The sequence below is a fragment of the Oncorhynchus keta genome, chromosome 11, assembly GCF_023373465.1.
Source record: "Oncorhynchus keta strain PuntledgeMale-10-30-2019 chromosome 11, Oket_V2, whole genome shotgun sequence".
NCBI lineage: Eukaryota > Metazoa > Chordata > Actinopteri > Salmoniformes > Salmonidae > Oncorhynchus > Oncorhynchus keta.
The window spans coordinates 20,281,905-20,287,822 of record NC_068431.1 but is presented as its reverse complement, the minus strand read 5'-3'; positions in this window follow the sequence as shown (position 1 = coordinate 20,287,822).

The following is a 5,918-nucleotide window of genomic DNA, read 5'->3' as shown; positions in this document are numbered from 1 at the left end:
CCTGCGTTTCCTGGGTTTTGCGCATGTGCGGGTATGCAGACAGAAATGATAATGAGACGCAAGACCAAATCAAATTGTCACATGCGCCTAAGACACCGGGTTTAAACCGTACGGTGCTTACGAGCCTTTCCCAGCGACGCAGAGTTAAAAACAATAAACAAAGACAAATACTAACACAGGAGGAATAAAATATACAAGAAAGGAGCTTTATACAGTGATTAGCAGTAGGCTACCATATCAATATGCAGGGGTACGAGGTATTTGAGGTATTTTATATGTACACAGGGTAAAGTGTAAAGGCAAAGGTAAAGGCAGGGTAAAGTGCAGGAAAAGTTTACAGGATTGAACATTATTCTAAATTCTAACCCTGTGTCATTATACCATGGATTATTACTACAGAGACACCGCCAGAGTGCCTCCCTGAGGGTCCTTTACTGCAGGGTTTCCCAAACTCGGCCCTGTGTAGTGCTAGGGCACAAACCTTAAAGTGCACCCAGGTGGGGCCCCAGTACTAAATTTGGGAAACACTACTTCACCGCTACACGCAAATACTTTTAAAAATATATAGAGCTTGCCAGCTTGTAGTCCAAAAAAATGGAAATTAGTTATTGGTTCGTTCAGCCATTCCTATGGGGGAAAGAAGGGAGTTTTGGGATAACTGATGAAAATAAGATCTGAGGTTAACACAGACCATTATACCATAAACTTCTGATTGGTGGAATGCTACAGAGATGTTTGTCCTTCTGGAAGGTTCTCCCATCTCCACAGAGGAACTCTGGAGCTCTGTCAGAGTGACCATCAGGTTCTTGGTCAACTCTCTGACCAAGGCCTTCTCCACCGATTGCTCAGTTTGGCTGGGCGGTCAGATCAAGGAAGAGTCTTGGTGGTTCCAAACGATGATGGAGGCCACTGTGCTCTTGGGGACCTTCAATGCTGACATTTTTTGGTACCCTTCTCCAGATGTGTGCCTCTACACAATCCTGTCTCGGAGCTCTACGGACAGTTCCTTTGACCTAATGGCTAGGTTTTTACTGTGACATGGACTGTCAACTGTGGGACCTTATATAGATAGTGGTGTGCCTTTCCAAATCATGTCCAATAAATTGAATTTACCACAAGTGGACTCCAGTCAAATTCTAGAAACATCTCAAGGATGATCAATGGGAACAGGATGCACCAGATCTTAATTTCGATTCTCATAGCAAAGGGTCCGAATACTTATGTACATTTAAAAAAAAACTGTTTTCACTATGTCTTTCACTTATGGGATATTGTGTGTAGATTGATGAGGACCATTTTGTATTTAATACATTTTAGAATAAGACTAACGTTACAAAATGTGGAAAAAGTCAAGGGGTCTGAATACTTTCCGAATGCACTGTATTTGACACACATGATTACATTGTCCATGTTCATTTATTATATGGTAATTGTTGTTCAACATGTCCTCTGCTGAGATTTGAACTCACAGCCTCCTGGATTTATGGCATTTTTCTGTATAGTTGTCTAATTTTGGTGGGACAGATTTCTTTAATGTTACTCTTTAATCACTATGAGAAATAAAATAGGTTTATCATGGCTGAGATTTAAGTTGAAGTGCAAAGTGTAGCAAAATCAATCATTGACACAGATATGGTGGCATAGCAGGAAGATTGGAATGCATTGAACCAAGAGGTTGTGTTCAAATTCCAGGTGAGGACATGTTGAATATTAAGGTTCTATTCAAGCCGCATTGCAGAAGTTCAGCTTTACAGCGTGATTGAGATTTAAAGGCAATGTTCCCGCTTTAGCGGAGACTGCACATTAAACACGGCATATGTCGGCTCAATCGGAAATTACCTTTACATTTCTATCAAGAGATCTGCAACGCAGATTGAATAGACCATAATTACTGTATAAATGAACATGCACAATGTCAATGTGTCAAATATGTAAATTTAATACATTTTACCTGTATGTTAAAACACACTGTGTGTTTGTTCCACAGCCTTTTTTTTAGGTAAGATGCCCAAATAATCATTTCTAGTTGAATAAACATATGAGACAATTTGAAGAAACACATTTTAAGTTGTAGCTTTTAAGTTTTTAGTTTAGGTAACACTTGGACCGAAAAGATGAATAAACCAAAAAAAGCCTGCGGAACCAGTTACTTAATAATAGTAAGTTGAAACAGCTTGATTTTCTTTTACAGTGTACTGCAATTCCTAAAGAGGAGGAGACTGGTGATGGCTGATGAGCTCAGGCTCATAGCAGATCAGGACATGGAGGAAGATAACTATGAAGGCATGGACTTCGAGGAGAAGGAGGACCTTCTGGATGCAGAGCTGCTGTATGGCGATTATAGCAATGAAGAGTCGATGGTGGGAAGAGGAGGAGGAGATGGACACTGATCTTCAGCAGAGATCATCATCAGATGGGTAAGTATGTGTGTAAGTAGATGTGTGTGTGTTGATATTTGTTTTGTTTTCTTGTTTGAATCATTTTCCCATATATTCATGTCTGGAACTGTTAGTATTAACATGTAATAATACATATTAATGCCAATATATCCTCGTTCAATGCAGTGATTCATCCTCAACAGTATTGATTTCCATGAAGGCATGCATTACTACATCTGTTCAAAAGATGGCAGTGATAATATAATAATATAATAATATATGCCATTTAGCAGACGCTTTTATCCAAAGCGACTTACAGTCATGTGTGCATACATTCTACGTATGGGTGGTCCCGGGGATCGAACCCACTACCCTGGCGTTACAAGCGCCATGCTCTACCAACTGAGCTACAGAAGGGCATTACTAATTACTAATTAGTAATGATGACATTACTTGGGAGTTCTTGCTCTAAAATATTAATGCCATGGTTCAAAACCAACACACATACTCTGGGCCTATCACACATTCCCTCGTTTACAGACAGAAGTATTTCATTCTGAGAGATGGAGCACTTGTGAGAGGGAAAGAGGGAATTTAACCAATTTCCTGGCCAGAAAATATCTCCTTCTCAGACAGTGCTGAATGGGCATGGGCCCTGAATGGAAACATGATTAAGAGCAAGACCACAAACACTGCTCACTGAGTATAATACATTGCATCCCAGGCTCAATGATATGGCAAAGCATTCATTCCTGCCATTTCCCACAGCAAGCAGTTGTTTTATACAGCCTTGATCAAAGTAAAGAACAAGGCTCCAAGAATGTTATAGAAAGTAAGTGCACTGCTAAGTAAATTAATATATGTATGTATTTAATGTATAAATATATATAACTAAATTATAAATAAAATAAATAAATGATTAAATAAATGTATAAATACATTTAATGTAAATCATTGTAATTTAATGTAAAGAATTCTGAGAATTCTGGCTTGCACCTTGGATCTACAGTGGGGAGAACAAGTATTTGATACACTGCCAATTTTGCAGGTTTTCATTCTTACAAAGCATGTAGAGGTCTGTCATTTTTATCATAGGTACACTTCAACTGTGAGAGACGGAATCTAAAACAAAATCCAGAAAATCACATTGTATGATTTTTAAGTAATTCATTTGCATTTTGTTGCATGACATACGTATTTGATCACCTACCAACCAGTAAGAATTCTGGCTCTCACAGACCTGTTAGTTTTTCTTTAAGAAGCCCACCTGTTCTCCACTCATTACCGGTATTAACTGCGCCTGTTTGAACTCGTTACCTGTATAAAATACACCTGTCCACACACTCAATCAAACAGACTCCAACCTCTCCACAATGGCCAAGACCAGAGAGCTGTGTAAGGACATCAGGGATTAAATTGTAGACCTGCACAAGGCTGGGATGGGCTACAGGACAATAGGCAAGCAGCTTGGTGAGAAGGCAACAACTGTTGGCACAATTATTAGAAAATGGAAGAAGTTCAAGATGACGGTCAATCACCCTCGGTCTGGGACTCCATGCAAGATCTCACCTCGTGGGAAATCAATGATCATGAGGAAGGTGAGGGATCAGCCTAGAACTACACGGCAGGACCTGGTCAGTGACCTGAAGAGAGCTGGGACCACAGTCTCAAAGAAAACCATTAGTAACACACTACGCTGTCATGGATTAAAATCATGCAGTGCATGCAAGGTCCCCCTGCTCAAGCCAGCACATGTCCAGGCCCGTCTGAAGTTTGCCAATGACCATCTGTATGATCCAGAGGAAGAATGGGAGAAGGTCATGTGGTCTGCTGAGACAAGAATAGAGCTTTTTGTTCTAAACTCCACTCGCTGTGTTTGGAGGAAGAAGAAGGATGAGTACAACCCCAAGAACACCATCCCAACCGTGAAGCATGGAGGTGGAAACATCATTTTTTGGGGATGCTTTTCTGCAAAGGGGACAGGATGACTGCATCGTATTGAGGGGAGGATGGATGGGGCAATTTATCGCAAGATCTTTGCCAACAACCTCCGTCACTCAGTAAGAGCATTGAAGATGGGTTGTGGCTGGGTCTTCCAGCATGACAACGACCCGAAACACGTAGCCAGGCCAACTAAGGAGTGGCTCCGTAAGAAGCATCTCAAGGTCCTGGAGTGGCCTAGCCAGTCTCCAGACCTGAACCCAATAGAAAATTTTCGGAGGGAACTGAAAGTCCGTATTGCCCAGAAACAGCCCCGAAACCTGAAGGATCTGGAGAAGGTCTGTATGGAGGAGTGGGCCAAAATCCCTGCTGCAGTGTGTGCAAACCTGGTCAAGAACTACAGGAAACGTATGATCTCTGTAATTGCAAACAATTTCTGTACCAAATATTAAGTTCCTATTTTCTGATGTATCAAATACTTGTCATGCAATAAAATGCAAATTAATTACTTAAAAATTATACAATGTGATTTTCTGGATTTTTGTTTTAGATTCCGTCTCTCACAGTTGAAGTGTACCTATGATAAAAATTACAGACCTCTACATGCTTGTAAGTAGGAAACACTGCCGATTTTGCAGGTTATCAAATACTTGTTCTCTCCACTGTATATGATGCATTTCAAATTCATTTTTCATTTCCATGTGATCTTTCTGACATTATCTATTACACGCAACCTTTCGTTGACAATGGATCAGTTCTCCTATTCCTTCTGTAAGTATCTGGTGCAAAGGTTGCCCCCGGAAATTCTCATTCCCCCCTCTCACATAGCTGACATGGGGCACAGACAAATGGTCCTATTAAGCTTTGCTGTCAGAGGTCATAAATCATTGCATCACCAAAACGTAAAACTAAATGTTGCTATTGAGAGCACACAATGAAAAACCTGAGAGCCTAACAAGTAAAGGACAATCATTCCGTCATCGTTACAATCATTACATCCCTAAAGCCTATAAAAACTACTTTACATCACATTCTCAGATCTATTATGATATACTGAAAAGGAAGAAAAACCTCACTAAGATGGTGAAATATAATCAATATAGCGAGGATACCACCTTATTTGAGCAAGGGAGCATAAATATAACATAGGATCTCAATTCAAACCAGAAACCACTGAAGTAATTCATTTTAAATCCGCAAAAGCCAGTCTCAGTGCAGTTTATGACTCCAAGACCAAATGTTCCCCCCTACTGAGACTCGACTGCGGTAGTAATTTAATGCCAGGCATCAGGGAGCTAATGTCTTACGCAGTCAAACGGGTAAACATTTAAACAAGCTTAAGGGAAGACAGAGAGCATCACCTACCAGTGGGAGCAGAATTTCATTGCTATCCATTTGTTGTCCATCCACTCCATCAATAGTCAGAGGATTCTCAAGTCATAGAGGATGTGTCACGCCCTGACCTTAGAGATCCTTTTTATGTCTCTATTTGGTTTGGTCAGGGTGTGATTTGGGGTGGGTATTCTATGTTCTATTATTTGTATTTCTATGTTTTGGTCAGGTAGGGTTCTCAATCAGGGACAGCTGTCTATCGTTGTC